The sequence below is a fragment of the Urocitellus parryii genome, chromosome 14, assembly GCF_045843805.1.
Source record: "Urocitellus parryii isolate mUroPar1 chromosome 14, mUroPar1.hap1, whole genome shotgun sequence".
Lineage (NCBI taxonomy): Eukaryota > Metazoa > Chordata > Mammalia > Rodentia > Sciuridae > Urocitellus > Urocitellus parryii.
In genome coordinates this window covers 4,085,329-4,111,459 of record NC_135544.1, presented here as the reverse complement: position 1 = coordinate 4,111,459, position 26,131 = coordinate 4,085,329, and the positions used below count along the sequence as shown (strand labels likewise).

Here is a 26,131-nt window from a genome sequence, read left to right as displayed (position 1 = left end):
AATAGCAATAGTTTCTTAAAAATTACTGGCGGATCAAAACAATATCCCCAAGAAGCAGACGGTGTTATTCTACTTACAATGAAGCCCATGGTTTCATGAGTGCAGTGCTTTTGAGAGCACTTATGGCCACCTTGTAAAGAGTCACATCCCAAGGAACTTATGGCTCAGTTGAGGGCTGTCCCACATATGTCTGTAGTCAGTTAACTTGGCTTTTTTTCCACTTCATTGAATTTGAAGAGCAGCCAGCATTTGTTCAGAAGCTACACACCATGGTCCCTCCTGCCTATAACCACAGCAATAAACTGGATAGCTTTTTGTTCACTATAAAAAGACTCTTTACGGAAAGATGACAGGGTAACAATAAAATCACCACCTAGAGTGAGGCATATAGAACTTCATCAAAATCCTCAAGAACACATAAGAAAAAGCAATTCACACCCTCGACCCTGAGTAGAAATGACTAAAAATGCAACTTTATTGCCCAATCTCAGTCAACCCTGGAGATATAGGTTTTTTGATATTATACAGTAGTGCAGGAAAAGAGCTCTGGATGGGAAGCCAGAAAAGAGTCTTTTTGTCCTTGTTCTACCATCAATAGCTGCATAAACCTGGTTGAGTCCTCAGATACCTGGATTACCAGATGCCACTGAGAATCATTCTAGTCCTTTATGCTTTTGATTTGCTTTCTGGGTTCTTTATTTCTGCAGTGGATGAGTGTCAGAAGTCAATGTGAGGCAGTGGAAAGAATTCTTTACCAAACGCTTTCCTCTCACATATTCCAGATAATCTTGTAAAAGTTCTACCCCTCTGTATCTCAGGTGGCCTAACTGTAAAATGAGTGGTGTATTTGGGTTAAGTGATCTCTTAGGTCCTTTCCAGTTTAGAATGCCTAATTTCATAATGCCCCAAGGTTTTATGTTTTCTAATTGATTTCTAAACAGATATTCTGACAAAGATTTAGATGCTTGAAGACTGGAGAGTATTCAGAGAGTCATTCCATAAAGCTAGATAGAGGTCGGTCAAATCAAGCTTGGAGTTAGTTTTTTTTTGTTTTTTTTTTTTTTTGGATTTAGTGGCAATAAGGACTAACAAGCTTTTATTTGAGGAAATGCTTTTGATGCTAAGAAAAATTTCAATCACCACCAAAACCATGTCACTTGTGAAATAAATCCATTTTACCCTAGAGAGAGTCGGGAAACATGGCATATACAACAGATTCTGTTAAAAAGATATTCTGACAGTTGTTTAAGTGATGAAGAAGACTTTATTTAGGACTATGGCAAATAGAAATATTGCAATAGGGGAGAGAGAGATTTGGCTCAACATTGATTTACAACAAGGATGGGAGAGGATTGAAAGCCAAGGAGCAGAGTGAGGATGTTAATAGATAGAAGAGTACTAAGAGATGACATGAAGAGTAAGAGGATTGTTATGGTTTTGATGTGGAATGTCCCTCAATATCATGTGTGTTGAAGACTTATATCCCAGTGCAGCAATATTCAGGGTGGGCTTTTGGGAAGTGACTAGATCATGGGATTCTGACCTCATCAATGGACTAAGCCATTGATAGATTAAAAGTTGGATGAAATTATGGGAAGTGGTGAAAATTTTAGGAGACAGAAGAGAAGGTAGGTGACTGGGGTGTGCCCCAGAAGGGTATTTCTTATGTCAACTCCTTCCTCCCTCTCTTCCCCTGCCCCTGTCCTTCCTGGCTGCCATAGGCTAAACAGCTTTTCTCTACTACATCTTTGAAAACCGCTGGTGAATGTGTTACCAACAAGACCTGATCGTATTCATTGGGCTTAAGTTACTCCAAAAACTAGAATGAGATGCCAGGTGACCAAAAAGCTATCACCTTGCAGAATGTGGGTATCACAATGATCCAAATGTCAGTAGGGCCAGATCCTGGAGAAAATCTAGTAGACAAAAATTTACTTTTATATGCTTCCATAACTTAATCTGGCATATTTCATCTTCCTTTAAAAACCCTCTTAAGGACTAGGGTTGTAGCTCAGTGGTAGAGCGCTTGCCTAGCATGTGTGAAGCACTGGGTTCGATTCTCAGCACCACACATAAATAAAAATAAAAGTCCATCAACAACTAAAAGAAAAATTAAAAACCCTCTTGATACGAAGAAATAGGAACACTTTTACATAGTTGGTGGGATTGTAAATTAGTACAACCACTATGGAAATCAGTATGGAGGTTCCTCAAAAGACTAGCTGAAATTACCATATGACACAGCTATACCACACCTTGGTGTGTATCCTAAGGAATTTATTTGAACACAGATTCAAAGCCAGCCTCAGCAACTTAATGAGGCTACCTATTAAAATCATTATACTATAGTGATACTTACAAACCCATGTTTAGATAAGCCAAACTCAGAAGGTTAAGGGTGGTATGCTCTCTCTAATATGTGGAACCTAGGGAAGAAAAAGCTAAAGAAAGGTGTATGGGGGTGAAATCTCATGAAAATAGAAGGGAGATCAGGAAAATAGAAGAAAGGAAACAGGGGAAGCCAGAGGGAAGGGAAAGGGAAAAGACTGGAAAATGATATTGGCCTAATTATATCATTATATTGTGTGCATGAACATGTAACAACAAATTCCATCCGTATGTACAATTATAATGCACAAATAAAAATGTGGACTTTTTTTAAAAAAAAAAAAAACCCTCTTGACCTTCTTCTAATGCCTTGCAATGTGCTTGACAGTTAATGGGGTTGGGGTTGGGCCCAAATATACTTTATTCTATGGTTGGATTACATGCCATTCTGGCTTTGGGATACCTCCTACACACTTCCTCCTGCAAGCAAACAAAAGTTTTCCTGTTCTTTTACCCTAAAGAACTGGAGCTCTACCTTGCCCCAGGTGACAACCTGGAAAAATGGATTAATCCACTCTATGTTGACTACTGTCTATATAAGCTTTCTCATATATACATTACAGATATGTGAAAAGTTTTAAAAATGAAAATTTGACAAAAATTCAATTTTTTCACTTATTGTATTGTTCAGGAAGATGATCTTCAATATCAACAAGGACATAGTGTGGCATATTAAATTGGTATAAAAATTTGCAACTTAAGAGTTCATATGACCTTTAGTGGAATATCCTAAAATATCAGAAGAACAAGCTGGGCACAATGGCACATGCTTCTTATCCCATCGGCTCAGGAGGCTGAGGCAGGAGGAACACAGGTTCAAAACCAGCCTCAGCAACTCAGTGAGGCTGTAGGCAACCTAATGAGACCCTGTCTCAAATAAAAAAGGGGTGGAGATGTAGCTCCATGGGCTCAATCCCTGGTACCAAAAGAAAAAAAAAGTTAGGCACAGTGGTGCACCCCTTTAACCCCAGCTGCTCAGGAGGCTGAGGCAGAAAGATCCTGAGTTCAAAGCCAGCCTCAGCAAAAGTGAGGTGCTAAGCAACTCAGTGAGACCCTGTTTCTAAATAAAATACAAAATAGGGCTGGGGATGTGGTTCAGTGGTCAAGTACCTGTGAGTTCAATTCCCAGAAACCCCCCTACAACAAAGAAGTATTAGCATAGAGATTAGCATAGTATCTTTCTGATACATCAGTGATTAAAACTGCATATTAACATAAATATATAACATATATTTATGTTTTAGAGGTATATTTTATAAGTAAATTTAAATACATAAATATATACATATAACCCAAATATATTATTAAACATACAATTGGAAAAGGAAATTTAATTTTTTTGGTATTGTGTTAAACAAAATTAAGTAATATATAAATCTGATATTTTTTTAACTTACTTAAAATTAAAATAGCAAAGGATATACCAGAATCTTAATAGTCATCCTCTGGATTAAAATGTTGGTGGGTAGTTTGGGTTTTCTTTTTTAAACTTTTCTTTATTTTTCATTTCTAAAAAAAGAGTATAATTTGATATAATGAGTATGAATTATTCTCATATAGGAATTAAAATTACTTTAAAAAATAACAACAACAACAAAAAACACAAAGAATTTAAAGAGCTCTATTAAAGACCACATGGATCAGATCTTTAAGGGTCAAGAAACCTACTGAAGATTTTTAAATCCCAAGATGCAAATCCCAGGATGCATAAGAATTTTCTACTTAGATAGTGAAAATAAGAACTTTCTGGACTTGGTGAGGCTAATAAGGAGACCAAGAGCTCCAAGCAAGCCACCCCCAACCCCTTTCTGCCTGGCACCTCTCATTGGAAGCAATTAGGGGAGATTAGCTCTAAACTAGGAATCCAACTGTATCTTTGCAGGCAGGAACCACTTCAGGTTGGAAAGCATGTCAAACAAGCATGCTGAACCACTTAATGCAGGCTGATGGTAAATCCAGCTGAACAAAGAGTGCACACACACACACACCTTTTGTTGGCCCTCAGCCACTCAGCTAGTTTAGTCTGGACCTGAAAGAGAAACGTCACACTCTTCACATTCAGCAGGGAAAGTCCTGAGTAGCTATAAGGAAATGGCTTCTTCTGAAAGAGAGAGAGAGAGAGAGAGCTCGCACCAGTGCAAGAGCTAGCATGTGAACTTACTGCTTACTGTCTAGCCAGGGAAACAGCTTTCCCTGGTGGATTATGATTTGTCCACCAGGGGCACAATTGCACCACTTGTGCATGGGGTGTCCTGTGTCCAGTAATGCCTATAGCTCAAGGGCTGGGGATGTGTCTCAGTGGTATAGTGCTTGCCTAGCATGCATGAAGCCTTGAGTTTGATCCCCAGCACTATAAAAATACATGTATTCCTACAATCTTGACCCCAACCCACCAAGTTAAAAGTGGAACCATCAAATGCATAGTCCACAAGACTCTGAGTAGGATGTAAGTCTTCTGAAAGTTTTTTTCGTTGATTTCAACCTTGAAACCTCAGAGCTTTAAGACTGATTCTCATTTATACGAGAATTCTTTGCATTTCATGTCTGAAATTCATGAATAAAATGCTATGTTATCATGTTTTGAATTTACTCCTCTTGAACTGACTTTTCTTGTTGTGGCAAAATACACACAAATTTTATCAACTTACTTTTTTGTGTTTGATTCAATGGCATTAAATACAGTCACATTGTTGCGCAATTATCACCACTCTCTAGAACCTTTGCACTGTCTTCAATCCATTTTAACATATTAAGCAATAACACCCTGTTCTCTTTCTCCCAGCCCCTGATAGCTGTCATTCTATTTTCTGTCTCTATGAAATTGCCTCATCTAGGTACCTCACATGAGTAGAATCATACAATAACTTCTTTTTGTTTGTGGCTTATTTCACTTATTTCAAGTTGAACCAAACTTTTGAAGTAATAAAACCTGTAAGCTGATAAGCCATCAGGTAAAGTAATTTCTACTTATTTTCGGTTTCTTTGCCTACCCCTTCAAGGTCTCATTTGTCCAATGACTCCTTTTGAACATGAAGTTGGAAAGTCTTTTTTCAAAAACATGCATGTATATTCCCTGCCAAAGAAACTGGCAAGCTGAATCTAGATAACCACTTGGTGGGGATATTGCAGAAGTTTGAATTAGTCCAGCTTCAGACTTCCATTATATGGTAAAATCTTGTGACTTTTTCAGACAAATGCTTTTGTTTGTTTATTCATTGATTTATACAGGAAGTTGTCAGCATTTCTTGCATGTAAATGATGAATATGTAAATGAGGCAATATGGTGATGATGATGTTGATTTGGTACAAACCTATGTGGTGGAACCAGAATACTCCTTGTAGTTCTCAATAAGCTCTGATGGCTGGGAGAGTCAGGAGGACTGCCAGTTACCTACTTCTTTGGAGATTTTGGATTCTGGTGAAAGATTCCTTAATTTTGTCACCCTGTATCTATACCAGAAAAGTTTAACAGATTCAAGTGAAAGATATGGGTAGTGAGAGTGCCTTCTGGAAATTGGTATTACTTAGAATATAATGGGAAGCTATCACAGACACTTGGAATTTGAGTAGGAGTGTCAGAAGTATACCCCTATCTCTTAGCAATGTTGTGGTTTTTAAAAAATATTTATTTCTTACTTGTAGGTGGACACAATGCCTTTATTTTGTTTTTATGTGGTGCTGAGGATCAAACCCAGTGCCTCACACATGCTAGGCTAGCACTCTACCTCTGAGTTACAACCCAACCCCACAACATTGTGATTGTGAGCAAGTCATTTTAAACCTTCTGACCCTCAGTTGCCTTAATAGCAAAACGGACATAAGAAATACTTATGCCCCTTGACTGTTTTAGAAATTAAGGGAGTTTGCATAGGAAAAGTGTTTTGTATTGGACTTGGCACATAGAAAGCATTAGGAAAATGTTAGGCTCTCTCTCAAGTATATCCATCCTCACAATATAAATACCAGAGTGCAGCAGGCCAGCCCTCTATGTATAGCACCAAAATAAAATCAGGGCATCTCCTGAGCTTCTCTATGATCGTGGCTGGGAAGGTGGAGAATCTGATTCAGAGAGATCATTGTGTTGGCTTGAGGGAGAAAATGGCCATTTTATCTGTCAACATAATAAATCTTGAAAGTCATCTAAAGAGATTAAATCCAAAGAAAACAGTCTTACATGAGTCAGGAATAAGAGCTCAGTATTTCTCTGGCCAGAGTTCATAGTGGAACACAGATCAGGATCTGAGCGTCCCAGAAACATTCACTTCAGCTGCCACCTGCACAATGGTGGGTGGTTGAGGGGCATAGCATTCCATGGAGGGAATCAATAGCACCAGAGAGCAGGACAGGGCTTGGCAAACCACAGAGAGCAATTGTTGCCTGGGCAGAATGAGGAGTATTGTGGAAGCCAATGAAAGGAAGGCTGACTGTAAAAGTAGTCAAAGTAAGTGGGGGTGGTGGAGTTGGAGGGGTGTGTGGTGATGTGGCCACATAAGGGACTTTTCCTAACCCAAAGCTTTGGGTAGATCACATATCCAGTAGGCAGAGTGCAGATACTGACAAGCCGACAATACTGAGGATGGTGGGGTTTTTGTTAAACGTCCAAGAATGTCAATTACTCCACTAATTAGGGATGATGACTCCATGACTATGTCTGGAACCGGTCCAGGTTTTCAAAAGTGTGGTGGGGGAATTTGGGGTCCTACATTTAATTGTTGGGTTTTCAACAACACAAGAACAATAGCTAACTCTTTTTTTTTCTTTCTTTCTTTGAAGAACTGGGTTTTCTCAAAACTTTTTCTAAATACTTTTATCTTTCATTTGTGCTCTTGCTTTTACTAAAAATTTAGTAATTTCTTATTTCTGACTCATTTCTACATATTATAATCTTTGCTTTCTAAATCTATATAATGGGGAAGGCTCATAAATACATTCTTCTTAATTATTCAGTGCCATGATATATTAATCTAGGCCCTCTGAGAAGCAGACGATAGAAAGGGAGTCAATGTGGATGGATTTTATAGGGAAAAATGTCTGGAGAGAAAATCGGGAGGCAGCTGGAAAGGGTCAGGAGAGACTTCAGAGTTGCTAGTCTGATCCTGGTAAGGGAGAGAGGGAAGGAAGGTAGGTTAGGTAGCAAACTTCAGGCTGCAGTGCTGCATTAGCAATGTTTATTTGGTAAAATGCTGGGGAATTCTAGAGTCAAAGCTGGCCTTTGAAGAATGCTCTTCCTAGGAGCAGACCGTGAGAACAATGGCTCAGTCTAAACTGATGGGTTTCAGAGTGTGGCAGCTGGGCATTTTGATCATGTTTTCTGTGGTTGAGTTCTCATGGTCATCAGAGAGGCACGGTCACCAGGAGGTTTCTCAACCTCTACACTATTGACATATCAGACTGAGCCAGTCTTTGTTGGGGGAGGCTGTCATGTGCATGCAGACTGTTTTGCAGCATCCCGATCCTCTACCTAGATAAGAGTAGATACGAGTAGCATCCCCTAGTTCAGACAATCAAAACTGTCTGTAGATATTGCCAAATGTCCACCAAAGTAAAAAGAAATCCAGTCCTGGTTGAGAACTGCTAGGCAAGGGAAATTTAAAGAAGCTTTCTCAAGCTTCTTAGGAAAATTACAGAATCAAAGGAGAGGGAAAAGTGTAAATATTTTAAATTACATACCATGATTGTTAAGAAAAATAATTAAGCTAGGAATTCCAAAGTGACCAAGACTATCCTACTTCAATGAAGGTTACAGACTCAATATGAATTTCTGGTCCAAGTGAATTTTTGGGTCTGAGCTGAATTTACAGTCAAATGTTCTACCCTAAATTTGAGGACACCAAAATAAAGTTTAAAAAATTAAGTGAATGTTACTTAGCTCAATGTGCCACATTGTAATGCAAATTCAATTTATGCCTCCTAATCTGGGAGATACATAAAAATATTTCCCATGTAATAATGTACACACATTGCAATGAATGGAGGCAATGACTTGACATTTAATTCAATAGTTACGCACACAAAATAGAAATTATGTTTAAGAATGAGTCAGATAGGGGTTGGAGACATAGCTCAGTTGGTAGAGTGCTTGCCTTGCATGTACAAGGCCCTGGGTTCAATCTCGGGCACCAAAAAAAAAAAAAAAAAAGAATAAGGCAGATAAAGTTTTGACAACAGGTATCTCAGACTTGATTCTCAACAATCATCAAAGAGCATTTGGCTCTTCTTTGTGGCCATAGGTAATAATCTACTTATGTACCATTTGAACAGCACAACTACATTCCTTTGAATGGCATTGAATATGGCTGTCTCACCCATTTGTGACCCAGATTCCAGCCACTTACATGTCACCTGGACTATTCCAATCATCTCCTAGTGGTCTCCTACTTTCTGCTTTGCTCCATTTTCCACAGAACAGCTAGAATGTCTCATTTAAACAGAGTCTGACCTTAGTTCCTCTGTACAAAAATCTCCCAATCTTCCCATTTTGCTCACAGTAAAAGCAGACCTCTTATAGTAGCCAGGAAGCCCCTAATCCTTGCTATTCCACACAAGGTCTGGAGACCAGCAGTGGTAATGGCATCACCTGGGAGCATGGCAGAAATGCAGACTTCAAGCCTACCTCAGAACTACAGAACGAGGATCCACATTGTAGCAAGATCCTTTCAGGGCCTTATACGTAGAGTGGGTTTTAGAAGTCAGGATCTAGCCTATGGTTTCTTCTCTAACCTCATCTTCCTCTACTTTCTCCTTGTTCATTTTCTGTGTCTAATTGGGCTCTTGTGGACTGAAACTAGCAAGCATGCTCCAAGTCCCAGGGCTGTTTTGCTTGTCCACTCATTCTTTAATAACCTTCAGCTCCCTGCTCTAAGGTCACCTCACCAGAGAGACTTTCCTGACCACTGTCACGAAAGCATTTTTGAGTTCTCGACACTGTCCTGACCAGGTCAGTCTCCATTCATGCATTCTGCCTTATCTTAATACAGAGCATTTACCTCTGTCCACCATCTTGAATATTGTTATATATTGTCCTTGTCTGTCTCCAGGTCTGTGGGAACAAATTCTTTCTGTGTCATTTTGCTCATTGCCGAATGCCCATATCCTAGAACAATGTCTGACACAAAGTAGGTTGCTAGTAAGTCATTGTGGATAGATGTGCAACTGAAGCATATAGTCCTATGTGACAAATTCCCTGGAGGGGAAGGAGGTGCCAAAACATGGAGGCTAGAGCTCATCTGATCACCTGGTACCATCCTGGCCACTTCTGCCTGACATCCACTTTGTCATTGTGTGATACTCCCTTCCAAGCTGCCTGGAAATGAACTGGGACCAAAGGCAAGCATCTGGCTGTGGGGTAGATTCTTTTCCTTAGTCGAAGGATAAGCCCAGATCAAGCAAAGGATTCAGAAACAAAGCTCAAAGATGCCGCTCCCTTTCTGGCACAAGGAAGGATCAAGCTGTGCATTTAGTTTAGAAGATTTTTTTTTTTTTTGAAGAGGAAAATATCCAGAGTTTCCAAAATGCATGGGATTTTGTTTTTCCAGAGAAAGATTAATCTTTACTTCTTCTAAAAGGCAACCTGTTTATACATTTGCTGGAAGATTTGTCTGGAAAAAAATTAAAATAGGAGGACTTGATTTGACACATCTGGAGCAGATGGGCATGTTTTCTTTGGCTTCCTAGGGATGTTTAAATTGGGGTTAAGACAGGGAAGATGGTAAAATTGCCTGAAGACTCAGGTGGCTGGGAACAGACTCGTGTAAAATGTGGGAAAAGGAACAGGAATAAAACATAGCAGATTCAATCATTAAAAATCTTTCACTTCCTCTTCTTGTCAAAAGCTATGTTGTAAATATTAATGGGAAGATAGGTAATGAAGGCACAAAGAGAGTATGTGAATACAGGGTTGAAGAACAATTTGTGAATAAGAACATTTTGCTTAAATCTATCCCTGAAGGCTAAACAATGTGTCCTCAAGGATCATTAGTGAGAAGAAAATCTTCTCTCTGCCTACCTCATACTCACTCTAAATCTGATTTATACCAAAGCTTTTCACACAAAGTATTCTTGTGTTGAGGACAAGGCCAGTCATAAGGGAAAGCCGCAAGCGTAGGATTTTGAATGGAAAGGAGAAACAGGTGGCTGAGAAAGTTTTTGAGCTGCTCTAAATATAACTGAATAGAGAGGAGAACAGACTAGGGAATTCAGCAATGAGCTCTTGGACCCCTATAGAGCTATAGCACCAAAGGTGACTTGAAATGATCCAATGTCTTTGTCTTACCCAGGTTTCTGGCTTTCAGCTGGGTTTCATTTCTTTTCCTTTCCTTTCCTTTTTCCAAGCCAAGTGTACAAATTTCAAGGGTTTTGAATTCAACAAGAAGAGATGTTGTAAAAGAAGAACATGAAAACATTGACCCCTTATTTTAGGACAAGTGATGCTTAATTTTCATGCACAAAATTATCAGTTAACACTCTGCATTGTCCTGATGACAGGAGACAAGTGGGTGTAAACAATGGGTTACTTCTTATGTGTTAGAAAAGTGCTACTGCAAGTATAATAACATTGGCCACCAAATCCAACACAATTCGGTGAGTAATGTTGAAAAACATTCATATTTAAGGATTAATTTTCCCCATTCAAGTGTCCAAATTGCCACAAACTACTTAAAAATCAATATTCAACTTTTATAAGTAAACAGCAATGATTAGGAATTTAAAATAAATTTACATCACATTTCAAGATACTGCTTTAAAAAATGGTATCCAATGACTCAAAGATAACTTTTAATTCTTACATCTCTCAAAGGTGCTTTAATTAAACATGGACCAAACAACGTGACTCTCTTAATATACAGCAATACCTCTGCAGTTTAGAACCCCCTGCCCTCACAAATAAATCAGCCTTCATTTTTTAAAAATATGTTAAATGACTTTTCTGGTAACAGCAAGAAAGAATAAACAAATTGCAGTGGTTTACAAATACAGTAGGTGGGAACTTTCTGTCTCTCTTTGGAAGATATCCTGACAATTTTTTTTCCCATTTTGATTGTTCTTGTGCCAGAAAAAATAACTGCAAGTATTTCAAAACTTGGGAGGGGGTTGAGAATCTAATAGCATTTCTAAATTGCTTCCAAAAACTTTAAAAGATGAGCTTTGGAACCAGAAAACACTCAAAAGAAAACAAGTCTAAATCTGCCCCATAGCCACAAAGCACATATGCAACTCATAGCAAAGGATGTGTGCATGAATATATGAGGGTGGAATCTGGCCACAGCCAGACTGATAACATGCTTAGTCAAATGGATCATCATTCTGCTTCCATGGGTTTTCTCTTCTGACTTTGGCAAATTTATGATAAACGAGCACAAATTCGGCCAGCTAACTCTCCAGTCTATCAACAGGTTCATTATTTTGTCAATCAAAACACGACTCTCCATCTCTCTAAACTTTTAACAAATATGCTTCTTTTCAATTGAACATTTGCTTATGAACCTTTTTTTCCCCACCAAATAATTTGATTGAAGTCTCCAATAGGTGTTTCTAGTTTCTGCAAAGGAATTACAGATTTAGTTTCTTGGGAACTGCTAATATTTTGGTAAAGATAGCTAAGATAAGAGTTACCCCTTGAAACATAGTCCAAAAGGAATACTAGTGTTCCTATCAATAATGGATGGCCTCCTAGGACACAATCAGGTTGTTATAGGGTAATTTATGAGATCTGGCATCTCCCCTTCTTAACCTCTTGCTTCCAGCAGCACAGAACCTCTATGTCTACTGCAGTCTCTTAAACTGAGTGTCTCGTTTGCTATCTCCTGACACCCACCTTACATGGCAATGTACCTGTGCCACTGAATCTCCACACTGTGAGATTCCAAAAGATGGGGACACCTCTGTCCACATCTGAACAAAGGAAAGCAAGACTCACGATGAACATCATAACTTGGGTGAGGGAAATTTTAATACAGGAGAAAAGGGAGTGCTTTCTCATTTAAAAAATTACCTTACACTTTTGGAATTGTGGTAAAAAAAAGTCCAGCCTCTTCTACCCCTTCCTCTCATCTCTGAATCCCCATATTACTGGGCCATGCCCCAAATTCTCATGCTTCCATTCTTAATCATTCATAAATAATTTATCTATGGCTGGAATAGAAAGGAAAAGCGAAAGTGTGGTATTATGACAAGAAGGAAAAAGGGAAGATGTTCAGGAAAAAAGGACAAAGTAACCCTTCAAAATATTTGACCTACTTATCTACTTTATAGTTTGCTAAAACTGGTCTTAAGCCAAAATACAAAGACCCACGTTATTTTAAAATCTTTTTTGTTTTTATTTTTTTGTCCTGGGATTGAACCCAGTGGCACTTTACCGATGAGCTACAGGTCCATACCTTTTTATCTTATATTTTGAGACAAGGTCTTCCTAAGTTGCTGAGGCTGGCCTCAAATTTGCAATGCTCCTGCCTCAGTCTCCTATGCTACTAGAATTACAGTATTCACCCTGCACTTGGCAAGACCTGCTTTATTTTAAGGATAAAAGAAGGGATATAAAAAAAAAACACCTAGATCAGAGGTAAGGAGGAGAGGGAGAATACCATTGACAAGTATCTGGATCACACTGATAACTATTTAACAATTGGATCACAATGTTTCAAAAATAGGGAAAAGAGAAAAGAGATTTATCGCATTATAGGTTGATTTCTAGTTTTTGCCAATTTCTGTGGTATGAGAAATGTTCTCCACTAGCCAACATGCTGTCAAACACCTACATGCTGTCACTGCAACTGAATGAGGAAGACATGTGTATGACTGGCTTTGTGACTCAGGGTAAATAAGCCATAACATATTATTAGAGACCAAAGTTAACTTGGGCCTTCATGTTGAAAGTAGTAAAACCCTAGAAAGAGTAGAGGCTCTTTAAGAATGACTTGTTGAAATGTCATTCTGTAACATTGATTAAAATATGTTTCAGACGATGTCTACATTTTAAGGATGAAATTCAGAATTTCCCAACTTTTGTCTTGAGGAGTTGTGTAAATGTGTGTCATCCTCTGATATGGTGTTGTCTCAATTTTAATTTATCTGTTTTTTTTTATTTAAGTAAGTGAAAAAGTTCTATGATGCAAGAATAAGAAGTTTCAAGTTAAATAAATAAATTTAGGAATCCACAGTAATGTACTTTGTATATCATGCATTTCATAATTCCACAGCATCTCCATAAAGAGCCTGAGGTGGCCTTTAAGGATGGCTTAGACATTAAAAAAAATATTTTTTTAGATCCTTCATGACTCCAAATTGCACACTATTAATAGAAGAAAGAAACAAAATATCTGATGATCTTTCAACTATCTGAAGCATCCAAGATCAGTTAGCATTCGTGTTTACATATAATCTCATCATTTTATTTTTAAGCCTTCATAGTAAATTAAAATGTTAAGAATAACAGACATTTAACATGATGGATTTTGTGTCTCAGGTGGGTATTCTTAAGATATTTCTAGATTGTTATGTGTATGCATTTATATATGTAAAAAATTATATATTTCTTTATAAGAACAAGATACTAAACATTTATAAGGGATAAAGGACAAGCACTCTGGATATAAATTACATTCTAGTCACTTTTGGTTCTCCTGCTATAGAAGCAGTGGTTGTTATATTGCTCCTCATGCAAAACATGCATTTTATTATTAAGCACTTTATTATGAGAAAAAGAAACAATAAGCCCTCAACAAATGTTTGTTTGTTGCCGATCTGCTTATATTAAGGAATGAATCAATTATGTGATTCTTTTTTAAAAAAAATATTTTAGTTGGACACCATACCTTTATTTATTTATTATTATGTGGTGCTGAGGATCAAACCCAGTGCTTTGCACATGCTAGGCAAGCGCTCTACCACTGAGCCACAACCCCAGGCCCTTATGTGATGTTTTAATAAGGAGTTCCCTTTCACTTCCTATTGGTCTGGTAGACTATGGAATTATGAATCTAGAGGGTAAACTCCTGCACTTTTCTCACTGCAGTTTCATTTCAAGAGATTCCAGCCTGGCTCTGACCCAGACAGCTCCTCCCGCTACCCTGGTCATTGAACTCCCCAATTTCCCACTGGGTCTCAGTTACGGTAGGCAAAGAGAAGTCACTTGCCATCCGTGCTCCTGAGGGACCTGGAAGCTTCCTGTTACAATGAGCCACCATGGGAGAGACTACAAGCACATCAAAAGCATGACCTCTAGGAGAATGGCCACCAACAGGCAGCTGAAAATCACTGCAGGATGCAATGGAAAGCATCCAGAGACCTCAGGTGTTCAAGAACCTTTTAGAAATAGTACACAGAGGCGTCTCTCCAGTTGCTAGAATCTAGGGCTATTTAATTATCTTTGGCACTGATATTTAAAAACACAACTTTACCCTCCTTTAACTTTATTTTCAAATAGACAAAGTCTTCCCAAATGATTTTTGATTATTTAAATATTTACAAGAAGAGGAAGAAAAATGAGTATTTCACAAGGTATTTAAAAAGGCATCTTTGTTTATGGTACTGAGCTAATCATGGGCCTATTTAATAAATATGTGGAAAAGGAAGGGAGGGAGGGAGGAAAGAGGAAGTTAATGTGTGATTTTAGTTTCTGAAATAAATTAGCTAATGACTATGATAGTGTGACCTTAGTAGGGCTCCAGGCTTCCTAGATTATTTCATCCAATGTGCGGTTTATAATTCATCCTTTAGGTGACATTTTAATACCAAACCTCCAGGAAAGAACTGTCTCTTACTCTTCATTGGCTCTTCTTTAGTGGCTTGCACAGGATTGGTCAGATCATAAGCCTCAAAAAGACTTGTTGGGTTAATGAAAGATTCTGGATATTAACAACTAAAATCTAGAACATTGTGTGCAGAAATTTCAGAAGGAAGGCAAAGCCTTGGAAACTCAGTGGCAGTGTTGGAGACTGGCCTCTTAGGAACTACCCCAGATTACAAAGTTTTTGTTTTTTAAGAACACTAAAAAAAAAAAAAACAACAATCCTCTATACCATGATTACCAGGTAATCTCTCTCACACACACAGGGGAGGGAAGAGGTGATTAACATGTGGAAATTTAGAAAATTCAACATTTCCTTTAATACTCAAATGTTAGGCAAATAAAAAAGTAAAGCAAGTCAGCACTCTCCAAAGCAGATAGTCATGTTTTTTTTTAGTGATTGATTTTTTAGTAAGTGTATCAGGTTGTTTTTAATTACTGTGTAACAAATTACCATAAATAGAGTCACTTAAAACCACACACATGTATTATTCCACAATTTATGTGGCTTGAGAGTCTGGACAGAGTTGAAACTAGATCCTTTGCTTAAGGGGCTCACAAAGATGCAATGAAAGCTCTTGGCCAAGGTGGCAGTCTCCTCTGAGATGGAAGGACCTGCTGCTTCCTTGCTCATTGGATTGCTGGCAAAATTCACTCCTTGGTGGCTCTCAGCTACAGGCCTCCCACCCTGGATTCCTAAAGGGCACCACCAGTTCCTAGCCATGTGGGGTTCTCCCACATGGTCACCTGTTTCATTAAAGCCAGCAAGGAAAAGGAGGGTGCCAGGAAGACATCCACCACAAACTTATGCTACCTAACCACATAATCACAGACATGTTGTCACAGAGGTCTGACCAACTCTGTAGTGGCACACTGGCAGGAAACAATGGAAGGTCCTGCTTATATTTTCAAGGTCAGGGCATCAGACAAGGGGGAACACCAGGAATCAGGGATTATGGCGATCATTTTCAGAGTGTGTTCACCACGGAACCCAATGATATTGAATTACCCCCCAGAATTCCATGGAAAAATGTTTCACGCTTTCTTATGAAACCAGTGAATAGAGAGAGGTTTAACACAATGAGGGGTTAAATGTCAGCCCCATTTTAGGAGACTAGGGAAGAAATGCCTAAAAGTGAGATTATCTAAATTATCCACAAATAAATGACAAACAGAATGCCAAACAGAAAGCATCACAATGTATGTTCCTGATGTAATCTTGTACAACAAGGACTCAGGTGATACTTGCCCCTTTATGATGGTGGCTGACATAAAATCTGCATTTTACCTTTATTTAGAATAAAAAGCTTGGACTGATTTTCTCCTATACTCAAAGGAAGTCTCATATCTATCTATCTATCTATCTATCTATCTATCTATCTATCTATCTATCTATCCATCTATTTCCTTTCTTTACTACTGGGGATTGAACTCACAGGCACTCTACTACTGAGCTAGATCCCCAGATTTTTTTTTTTTTTTTAATTTTTAACTTTGAGACTGAGTCTGGCTAGGTCATGAAGGATGGCCTTGAACTTACAATCCTCCTCCAGCCTTCTGAGTAACCTGGCTCCTTCATGGGAATACAGGTGTGTACCACAGTGCTGGTGAATCTCATTTTTTATTCTTAATTGTGTTTGCTATCCTGTGTTCCTGTAAGAAATGATCAGGCCCCTTTGTGGAAATTTGGTAACTGAAAGACCTCATTTGAAAGGCACAACTTCATCTAAGCTAGGGGAAAGTTGACTTGTTCAAATTGCTTTATCAGCAATACAATTAAATGGCACACTTCTCCATAGAGTAGTGGATTCCTTGCTTACACTCCATTATCTTTTACAATTAAATTACAAAATGTGGCTTACAGACCATTGTTTGGGATGATCGTTTTATATCACAGTGTAAAATCCTTGGGAAGAATGTTATTTTAAGAATCATAATTCCCTACCAAATTTGGGGCTGAAACATAATGCCTTAACTATCTTCAGCTTTGTATTACACCTGTCTTCAACAACAAGATCATATGGAGCTGAAACACTATCATTTTGTACTTCTTAGCTTCTTAGGAGCTTTGATCTATCTAGGCTGACAGCCACCTTTCTTGTTCTCACAGTGACATTTCTCAATGTTCCTCTCCCAAAACGAGGGAGCCCATTTTCCTAAAATATCCAAATTCTGGGTCTAAGAAATGGCTTAGTGGCAGAGCACATGCATTGCATTCACAAGGTCCACAGTTCAATCCCTAGCAGCACTAAAGAAAGAGAAATAGAAAAACAAAAAGAAAAATAAATTCTGTTCATAGATTATGCTATGGTTTGGATTGGAAATATTCCCCAAAGATCATGGGTTGAAGGTTTGCTCCCTAATGCAATAGTGTTCAGAGGTGGATCGTTTGGGAGATAGTTAAGGTCTCTGACCCCATCAATGGATTAATCCATTTATGGATTCATAACTTAATGGGCTTGGGAGGTAGTGGAAACTTTAGGAGTTGGAGCTAGTTTGAGGAAGTAAAGTGTGCTCTTGAAGGCCATATTAAAACCTGGCCCCATCATCTCTCTTTGTTCCCAGCTACCATGAGGTGAATAGCTTTGATTCACCACATGTCCAGCCATGTTGTACTGCCTTGCCACAGGCCCAGAAATTAAGAGTTAAGTGACCATATACTGAAATTTCTGCAACCATGAGGCAAAATAAATCTTTTCTCCTTTTGAATTACCTATCTCAGGTATTTTATCACAGCAACAAAAAGCTAACTACATAAATAGTTTGGGAGAATCAAAAGTCAAGGTAAAATACAATTGGCTTGGTTCTTTTGAAAAATTTATATGAACTTGTTGGATATTAACTCTTTTTGGAGTTTTGTACAGGATTGCTGTAAGAATATATGTGCTACCTCAAGGACAAGGACTTCCAGACAGTAAGCATTCCCTCCTGCTTCACTGGTGGGATTAATCCTTTTGGTTGCTAATTTCATATTTCATAAGAAGGCTTTCAAGTAAAACCCAAGGATCCTTTTCTACTCCTGCACAGCAATGCATACTGTTGAGCAACTCCCATTTACACATTGTTCAGAGTTTCCATCCAAAAGGTCACTGACTTCTACAGATGAGATATCAATGTTCCCTTTATGCTGAGACATTGTTAATGTACCTTTCTTTTTATTTTTAAAAAAATCACTCAAGTTACTAAATGTCTAAGTGTGGTTTTGGTAAGTATCACACACACATATTAGTCAATGTTTATTGATGGCAATTTTAGATGATAGAGTGGAAATCTCTGTCATTGTCACACAGTAGTATAGACATTGCTATGTCCAACAATCAGGAAAAGAATTTATTTCTTTGGCCACCCAACTCTTTCATTCCATATTTCTCCTAACCTTTTGCTTTGCAAGTCTGGGCAGACATTAAGGCCTGTCAACATGCTACTTCCTCCATGAAGTGTTTCTAAAACCCTCCATTCAGGATTCTTTGTTTTTCTGTAATCTGATAAAAATGTACATAGTCTCCCCCTATTTGTAGTGGATACTTTCAAGACCCCTACCGGATATCTGAAACCACAGATAGTACCAAAACCTATATATAGTATATTTTTTCCTATACACATGTGCCTCTGATAAAATTAACTTACAAGTTAGGCATAGTAAGAGATTAACAAAAATAACTGGTAATAAAATAGAATAATTAAAACAATATACTAATACTGCAACAGTCAATCTGATGACTGGGTAATCTACTAAATGACTAACAGGTGAGTAGCATATACAGTGTGTATACACTGGACAAAGGAATGATTCATTTCCTAAGTGGGATAGAGCTGGATGGTGTAAAATTTCATCACTCTCATTAAAACAATGCACAATTTAAATATACAAAGTATTTATTTCTGGAATTTTCCATTCAATGTTTTCCACACTCTGTTGACAATAGGCAACTTAAATTTTGCAGAGTAATACTACGAACAAGGGGTACTTCAGACTCATTGTTACAGTACTCATTCATTTTCACCCATATAACAGTCAACTTTTTATGTCTTTCAACTGCATTATAAATTCAGTGAAAATAGCATTCAGCTTATGTTTTTTGTGTTACCAGAGTATATTGCAAATTGCAGACCCTCATTACCCAGACAAGAAATATCTCTCAGTTCTTTTGATCATAGAATCTTCACCAGTTTCTTGATAACTGGTTTGTTTACATATGACCACAATTATGAATCTTGGAGTTAATCAGATTTTCTCTCTTTATTTTGCTTACCAGGAAAGTTGCTTTAAATTAGACTCCCCCCAGTGTTTGATGGCATGTGCTTTTGTGCATTACATACACCTCTGGCTTTAAGGTTTTCTTTCCTTTAAAATAAATTTTTTTTAAAAAAATTCTTCTTCCCTAAAATTAATTTAGTCAGTCATATTAACTCTTTGTACTTATGTATTTCTGTTACTATTTTGAATCAAATTGGAATGACAGAGTATTAAAAAAGAAGCAAACAAATGACACCCCCAAATAATCATTTTATTATTAAATTTACTTTATGACATTTACCTGAAAAATAATTCTTTTTGCATAGGAACTTTTCATGGCTGTGTTAACTCCAGAAAACTGGTAGTTATTGAAGGATGCCAATCTCTGAAACCTAAAAAAACCTTTCTTATCCATATGAATGTTTCCCCCATGAGTTTATTATTATTAAAATCATCCAGATAATAGGCAGGAAAGTCCCATTCTACTGCTCGATTTAAATTCCACTTTTATATGTGTAAATGAGGGGTTAGGGCTAGAAGAACTCTAGGGAGAGTCTCCTCCACTCCTAAGGTTATATGATCTTAAGCGCCCTTAGCTCTCCCCTTCTTCCTACCTCTGTTGACACAGTCCTAGAACATCAGGGAGGAGGTTTGAAACTTGCAATAAATCTTTCAAACCCTTAGATTTCATTCATTGTTAGTTTGTATTTCTACACGAATGAAAAAATTAAGAAAAAGTTTCTGGGAGAATTTGACAGTGTTGGAATATATATAAAGTCCACCAAGGATAATCTCAGGATTTTCTAAAGGAGTCACAGTTATGTGAATGTGTGGATGGGGACAGAGAAGAAAAAAAAAATCTATATTTAACTAATCAAATATAGAAACAACTAATGATTTCAACAAATGAATTGCATATAAAAATAACTATAAAGATTTCCTCTTTGATGATTTGTCATTTAATTTTAAATCCTTAGAAAAGCTACTAAGGAGAAGACAAGAGAAATATGGCAAGGCAAAAGAAGAGAACAAAAAGGGAGGGGGTGTGACGAAATGGAACAGCATGTGGGGTGCTCCTGTTGATAGTGCATTCTGCCATCACACTGCTGCATTTTCCTGGTGCCCCCCCCCATTTCCCCGAACACATGCATGACCCAGAATGCCAGGACAAGATGGCAGTACACAAGCTTTCAGGTCTCCTGTCATCTTTTTCCTGGCTGTGTAACTTGGGAAGTTTCCTCATTTATGACTAGATTGTTCACGGTAACATAGAGGTGATAGCAGTATGCATATCTCATAGCATAACAATGCAATGATATGATATATTTACAATGTAGAGGATAGTTTCTGTCATTCACATACTCGTCTAGTGATTGCTCCAGCAGCACATATACTGAAGATTGGAATGATACAGAGAAGATTAGCATGGCCCCTGCATAAGGATGACACTTACTCATCCAGCACTTATTTAGGAACAACCATTATGTGTCAAATGCTAGTCTAGACGCTTGGGATATGTCCAGGTGCAAAACATAAAGACTACAGTGAAGCTTTTTTGATAGGTATTGAAAAGGACCCATTAACGAGTGGTCTAGGGAAGGCAGTGTCATATGTAAGCTTCTTTAATACAGTATTTAGTGAAAACAAAAATTTGGAGAAAGACCTGTAGGAAGGAGCCAATGACTCTTATCTTGGCAAACTGTCTCATGTTTTTGGCAACAGCAGGACTTGGCCTATCTTTTATTTGGATGTTTTCGAACCTATTCCTGTGCCCTCTTAACATTTTAAAGATTTGAAGTGGAAACAAATAATGCATAAACAAAGTAAAACAGATTATTACAAACAAGAAAGTCTCCTCATTTAGAACTAACCTCTTGTGACATCACATAAACATGTTTTCCCACTTTTCCAAGTTGTTTCTTAGAAACTTAAGGTAACACACTTTGTGCTAGGTTTTACAATCAAATGTGTATAAATTTATAATGCATTTGATAACATTTACTGTCATTTTGCAGAATGAATTAGGTTTTAAAAAACTCATATAGTCTCAAAAGGGGAATGTCCCTTGTACATTAGATACAAAACGAGGTGTCAGCAGCAGGTGTTAACAGTTTCTTAGCTGCAAATCATCCACAAAACTGCGAGTCATTTGAAGAATCCTGATAAATTCTACTTCTAACACTTGCTTTCACAACTTCAGCATTTTTGGTTTTGGGTCTCCTTGCTCTGTAAGTGCAAATAAGTCAGAGTCTTCTGCAGGCAGTATATATCAAAGAACTATTTAATTGGAGGTTGTTCTGGAAATCTTATGAGGATGCAATCCTACCTATACCAGAAACTAAGATAAATATAGGATTTAATATTTCATACTCCACATTGTACAGGTCTTATAAATTTTCCAGGTGACATAGGTTTTCAGAGTTACCCCTATTTGGTATAATACCGCATCTAAGACCTCCGTGTGTCAGATTATGTTCACAGGAATCCTGCATGTTAATAATTATTCTCCTTTATTATAGATAGGGAACAGTTACGAAGAGCTTATATAACTTTGCAAAGATCCTAAATGGCAGAGCTAGGACTTGAACTTCAGCCCATCTGGCTCCGAAGCTTGGGTTCAGTGAGGGCATTGTAACTGAGTAAGGCTCAGAGCAGTGTGTGCTCAGGGGCAAGAATCCCAATGAAATACACGCTTAATAATATTGACAAGAGAAGGAATATTCTGAAATAGAAAACTATTAAAATACATTAACATTTATCACAAATTATTGTATGCCTATATTCACATAAATCCTAAATTAGGGAATATAAAATTGGGAGCCTGGTTTTGCTTCTGAAATAGAAATGTCTAAGGTAATCTTTTCTGGCTTGACTGAGGAGGTGTTCAAAGTACAGATTTTGGGCTCTTGCTTCCTAGAGATTCGGATTTCATAGATCTGGCGTGGGGAACAAGCATGTATATTTTACAGATTTTCCTCAGGTGAAGCTGGTATGTAGCTCAAGTTGAAAAGCAAAGAACGGCTTAAGGATATTTAATATTCTGCAATAATTCAACTCCTATCCATTTTGTCAACAGTGTCTAGTTAAAAAAAGGCTAGATGTAAGACCTTCCATGTTGAATTATAGCCCTTCTATCTGTATTATTAAAAACACAAGTATTCACATGCACACACACACAGAAACAGGAGCATAGGTGAAAATTACCCTTTAAAAATCATCATGTATAGTCAGGCATGTTGGCACAGCCTTGGGAAGCTGAGACAGGAGGATTGCGAGTTCAAAGCTAGCCTTAGCAAAGCAAGGTGCTAAGCAATTAATTGAGACCCTGTCTTTAAACAAAATACAAAATGAGGCTGGAGGGGGCTGTGGCTGTGGCTCAGTAGTAGAGAACTCGCCTAGCAAGTGTGAGGCGCTGGGTTAGATCCTCAATGCAACATAAAAATAAATAAATAAAATAAAGGTATTGTGTCCAACTACAACTAAAAATATTTTTAAAAAACCAATGGGACTGGGGATGTGGCTCAGTGGTCAAGTGCCCTGAGTTCAATCCTTGGTACCAAAAAAAAAAAAAAAAATCATCATGTAGTAATGCAACATGCTATTCTGGATTAGATCTGGGAATGGTAAAAGGACAATAGTGGAAAAACTGGTGAAATCCAAAGTTTAGTGAACAGTATTATACCAACATCAATTTTATATTTTGGACAAATGTACCATGCTTATAGAAGTTTTTAACATTAGGAGATGCTTGGTAAAGTTGATATGGAAACTCTGTGTACTATTCCTTGAAACTTTTCTGCAAATTTAAATTTAAAACATAATTTAAATTCATCACATCAAGTACAAAAACAATAAGAGAGTTATTTCCATTTGTCTGAGTTATGAACTATATTCTCAGGTCACCAATAAGCATTAAGATTTTTCTTCTGTAATTTAGGAAGGAAGGAGAAGAGAGGAAATGAAGGTCAAGTGGGACAGAAAGATCAAGAAGATCAAGGAATACAAAGGGAGCCACATCTGGAATAAGCCAGCTTGAGGAAGGTGCTGGAGGCCATGTAAAGTCACCCTGAATCACAGAGATTATACTGATCCTTTGAGAGATTGCCCTTGGTTAACCATCTTATTCCATGCAGAACCAAATGGTTGCATGACTGGCATTTAGCAGAAGACAAGGGGCAGGGTGCTGGAAGGACTTGGAGAATCAAGATCTGAGGACTGCTGTGAAAGGTACTAGATGAGTAAAGTAAGTACTTAACGCCAATGCCAATTAACTTCAGAAATTAAGAACAACTCATCCGAAGTGCATTACAAAAGGACAAGTGGAGATAGGGAAGGGGCTAAGAGAGAATGTGGGGAACAAAAGACTGAGGACTAAGACATTTGGTATTTTTGTTCTGTGGGCTGAACCTGTTTGAAGCTGAAGGAAGGTGTTATTGGCACAGCCAGGTATTTTCTCTCACATTGCATATTTTGTCTATGACTCTTTGTTAAATGCATTGAATAAACTTCTGTTACTACAGATGATTTCAATAATATCTAGGGTGTCATCTTCAGTTTTTCCATAGGACTTCTGCCCCAGAGACATTTCCTCTTCCAGCCCCATATTTTCACAGGATTGATCCTTGATGCATCCTTCATAATAAACCCAGCACAATGAGGAACATGTCGCTGTCTTAGCAATCCTATTTCTACCTGAACAAGTCCAGGCAGTAGAAGGTTACACACCCAGGTTTGGGGGTGTGCATGACAATGGTGTCCCAGTATCACTCATTTTATCAAGTTGGGGCAGAGAAGTACACATGAGTATGACATGAGTTACAACATGTTTGGAGCTCATGAACAATCTAATTACCAAGTTCAAGATTTGGTGGACAGCCAAGTTCTAGAGCTCATAAAATAAAAAGAAAAGGGAAAGGAATGAATGAGATGTAACTCCTGTATAAAGCCAATGTGGAGGCTGATGAATGAAGGAGAGATGTATAAAAAAAAAAAAACCCTCATTAAAGTCCACACAAGTACTTTGGAATGTTATTATAGGAACAGGTTTTTACATTTAGCAGAAATGAGAATTAGACAAAAAGGAAGATTAAATTAGTGCATTTTCCTTATTTGTATTTCCTTATTGTTTAGGCACCTACTATTTGGTGGTCCTGCACTGATTTAAAAAAGAAGGAAAAAAAAGAGAACAAAAAATTTTGCAGAGTCCTATACAGGGTAATTATGTGCTTCCCTTTATAACTTCAAGAACTCATATTTGACTGGATTTTCTGCTTTGGTGTTTTCATTGTGAAAGGTAAGTATCTGTATTATCCCCATTTGGATTCATGAGAGGGATCACTTGGATCCATCAACCTGCAACCCAGAGACAAGGGTAAACAGGTCTCTTATTGACCTTGGATAATTCATAAGCTGATGTTCTACCCCCCATTTAATTTTTCACTTGCATTTGGATACAAATATTGCCTATTCTAATTCCTTTCTCAATAGGTAGCACAATGCAGTGGGTAAGAGCCTGGGCTCTGGAGCTAGATGGCCAAGCTTTGATTTTTAGCTCCACCACTTCGTAATTGTTCTTGTCTACAAAATTAAAATTACACTACTTATCTGATAGGGTTCTAAGAATTAAATGAGTTCATAGCTATAAAGTGCCTGAAATGGTTCCTGGCACATAATAACCACGACATAAGAATCAGCTATTATCATTGCTATCTTTCATTGCAGGAGGTCAAATACTTTTTCTTTTTTCCCTTACTATGTGAAATACTATTTTAGAATGGGAGCTATAGAGAAATGACAAAGAGACTGAATCAAATCGTCCCCGGTCTTCATGCATAAATACCCAAGGAAACCCATGGGAAATAAGTGTGCATAAATTAAGGTAAAAAAAATCTGTTTTTTGTCTTAAAATGAAGTTTCTCCAGAGTGCAACAGTTTAATTCTTGGGTTTCCCATTGTGTTTATGTGTGTTCTATATTGGAAATCAAGCTGGGCCAGAGTTTTCAACACTTCTTGGACTATTGCTATTAAATCACTCTTTTGAATCACACACTACAGAAAATATGGTTATACTTAGCACACGGTCACGGTTTTTTGCCTTAAACAGGGTGCCAAAATTCATTAACTAATTTTTCTTCTAAATGACCCTAGACATTACTATTTCTTATACTATGACTTTTGAAACTTGCTATTTTTTTTCAAATCACTTTTAGAAATGGGATAAAAAACATGGGTCCCCAAGTCAGTGGTGATTTTTTTAGGAGGTGGGTCATTCTGCCACCTTTTGGGTAGTTGCAGTAAACTGTGAATCATCACCTCATAGTAGCAGGGTGTGGAAGAAATCAGAAGTTATCTAGTATATTCTAGATTTTGAGATTTCATGAGATAGTTGAGCAATGCTTTAAAAATTGAAGGACTGTCATAAAATTTTCAAATTTATTTTTAAAGTAACAAAATTATCACCTACTATACCAGTATTCATAAAAGGAAGGATAATACTTTGATATACAGATATAAATACTATATTGGATATGTTATGTGTACATATACACATTCTCAGAGGGATTCTGTCAAGAAATGGAACATGAGAAGGAAAAATGTTTTCAGTACAGGAATGTGGCAACTTCTCTATTAGAATGTAAGATTCATCTGACAGGATTCAGGAATCTAATCTTACATTAAAATGCAAGATTCATATTTGCCTTTCTCCTTGTCTCAATTACCAT

General features: G+C 37.6%; 1 protein-coding gene and 1 pseudogene across 1 annotated transcript in view; one reads left to right on the top strand and one right to left on the bottom strand.

Annotated features, from left to right (window-relative positions):
• Positions 1–26,131, bottom strand: part of Nrg1 (neuregulin 1) — a 987,318-nt gene that overhangs the window by 423,879 nt on the left and 537,308 nt on the right. The gene's annotated exons all lie outside the window — the stretch shown is intronic.
• LOC113197214 (U6 spliceosomal RNA) lies at positions 20,779–20,879 on the top strand (annotated as a pseudogene).